Genomic DNA, 2500 nt, shown 5'->3' with positions numbered 1-2500 from the left:
GGACGGTCCCACCCAGCCACCGCCGCGTATCGCTTCACACCCACATGCCATTCACGTTCGTGGGCATGGTGGGTATCGCTGAAACAACCGGTTGGTAGCTCAACCGATCGTCGCCATCACTGATTCACCTCTAGCGAGAACAACCGCACCACAACGGTTTACCAGTTCTTCATTTGCGTAACGTCACCAGCAAACGTAGACGTCCATCGCCATTTGCAAATTCAACGATTGTTGCATGCCTGTGTCAGGTGTCACGACACACTATGTCTGCCCACATACACGCAACAACATGTGCACGCTTCGCGAACACGTGGAAGGTGGCCCCCGTACGTATGCGATGTCCATTGCGCGAACGACTGTCAACCGGCCTCTGTCGCATGTCGCAGATGTGGAACGCAGTGCACCATGCTATCACGGTGTGTGAGAAGAGACGACTACGTCTGACAACACGCGCCACTACATCAACAGACGGCTCATGCCGATCGCCATCCACGGCATACCATACTGCAATCCAGCTCTTATAGGGAGACGACATGTAGCTGAGTGCACAATATTTGGACCGTATGGTTCGCCGTTGTTGGCGCAGTCGTGGTACGGTCACACATGTACCACGATGTATCATTCAGTACATGAGGACCAATGTGCAGTACAGTGTGTGATTTGGACGTACAACATCAGCGGACAGTTGACACAAGCCGTACCACAACGTAGGCTGTGCTTCGCCATGCGAATGCCAATGAACAACTGCGAAGGGCATTGAGCATGTACGTCCTGCTGCCATCCGCATTACAGTGTATAGCTGCAAGGTGTTTAACATGAAGCGATACTCTGGGGACCGGGCAGTGCGAGTAGCAAACTATATTGCGGGGGTTGCAGTTAGGCAACACTACACTAATTTAACGCGTCGTATGACAATTACAGAGCAGGTTAAGGCCCAACGTGTGTTGGGTTAAGGCCCAACGTGTGTTGGGTTAAGGCCCAACGTGTGTTGGGTTAAGGCCCAACGTGTGTTGGGTTAAGGCCCAACGTGTGTTGGGTTAAGGCCCAACGTGTGTTGGGTTAAGGCCCAACGTGTGTTGGGTTAAGGCCCAACGTGTGTTGGGTTAAGGCCCAACGTGTGTTGGGTTAAGGCCCAACGTGTGTTGGGTTAAGGCGCAACGTGTGTTGGGTTAAGGCGCAACGTGTGTTGGGTTAAGGCGCAACGTGTGTTGGGTTAAGGCGCAACGTGTGTTGGGTTAAGGCGCAACGTGTGTTGGGTTAAGGCGCAACGTGTGTTGGGTTAAGGCGCAACGTGTGTTGGGTTAAGGCGCAACGTGTGTTGGGTTAAGGCGCAACGTGTGTTGGGTTAAGGCGCAACGTGTGTTGGGTTAAGGCGCAACGTGTGTTGGGTTAAGGCGCAACGTGTGTTGGGTTAAGGCGCAACATAGGTTAGGTTAAGGCGCAACATAGGTTAGGTTAAGGCGCAACATAGGTTAGGTTAAGGCGCAACATAGGTTAGGTTAAGGCGCAACATAGGTTAGGTTAAGGCGCAACATAGGTTAGGTTAAGGCGCAACATAGGTTAGGTTAAGGCGCAACATAGGTTAGGTTAAGGCGCAACATAGGTTAGGTTAAGGCGCAACATAGGTTAGGTTAAGGCGCAACATAGGTTAGGTTAAGGTACAATATAGGTTAGGTTAAGGTACAATATAGGGTAGGTTAAGGCGCAACATAGGTTAGGTTAAGGCACAACACGGGTTAGGTTAAGGCACAACACGGGTTAGGTTAAGGCACAACACAGGTTAGGTTAAGGCACAACACGGGTTAGGTTAAGGCACAACACGGGTTAGGTTAAGGCAGAATACGGGTTAGGTTAAGGCACAATACGGGTTAGGTTAAGGCACAATACGGGTTAGGTTAAGGCACAATACGGGTTAGGTTAAGGCACAATACGGGTTAGGTTAAGGCACAATACGGGTTAGGTTAAGGCACAATACGGGTTAGGTTAAGGCACAATACGGGTTAGGTTAAGGCACAATACGGGTTAGGTTAAGGCACAATACGGGTTAGGTTAAGGCACAATACGGGTTAGGTTAAGGCACAATACGGGTTAGGTTAAGGCACAATACGGGTTAGGTTAAGGCACAATACGGGTTAGGTTAAGGCACAATACGGGTTAGGTTAAGGCACAATACGGGTTAGGTTAAGGCACAATACGGGTTAGGTTAAGGCACAATACGGGTTAGGTTAAGGCACAATATGGGTTAGGTTAAGGCACAATATGGGTTAGGTTAAGGCACAATATGGGTTAGGTTAAGGTACACATTGTTGTAAGGAAAGGTGTTTTGGGGGGGGGGGGGGGCGGCAGTTTGTTGATTGTGATTATCGTAAGTAAATGACTGCGGCATCATCTGATTTGCCACGTCAGGGTGCACCTTTGGCTCATAACAGGCGGCGCTCTGATTCCATGCTTGTGGCAGACCTGTGTCTTTCATTCCTGCCATTGTTTGTGTGGTGTGACA

The sequence above is a fragment of the Schistocerca serialis genome, unplaced genomic scaffold, assembly GCF_023864345.2.
Source record: "Schistocerca serialis cubense isolate TAMUIC-IGC-003099 unplaced genomic scaffold, iqSchSeri2.2 HiC_scaffold_1169, whole genome shotgun sequence".
NCBI lineage: Eukaryota > Metazoa > Arthropoda > Insecta > Orthoptera > Acrididae > Schistocerca > Schistocerca serialis.
Note: the sequence above shows the minus strand (reverse complement) of the source record.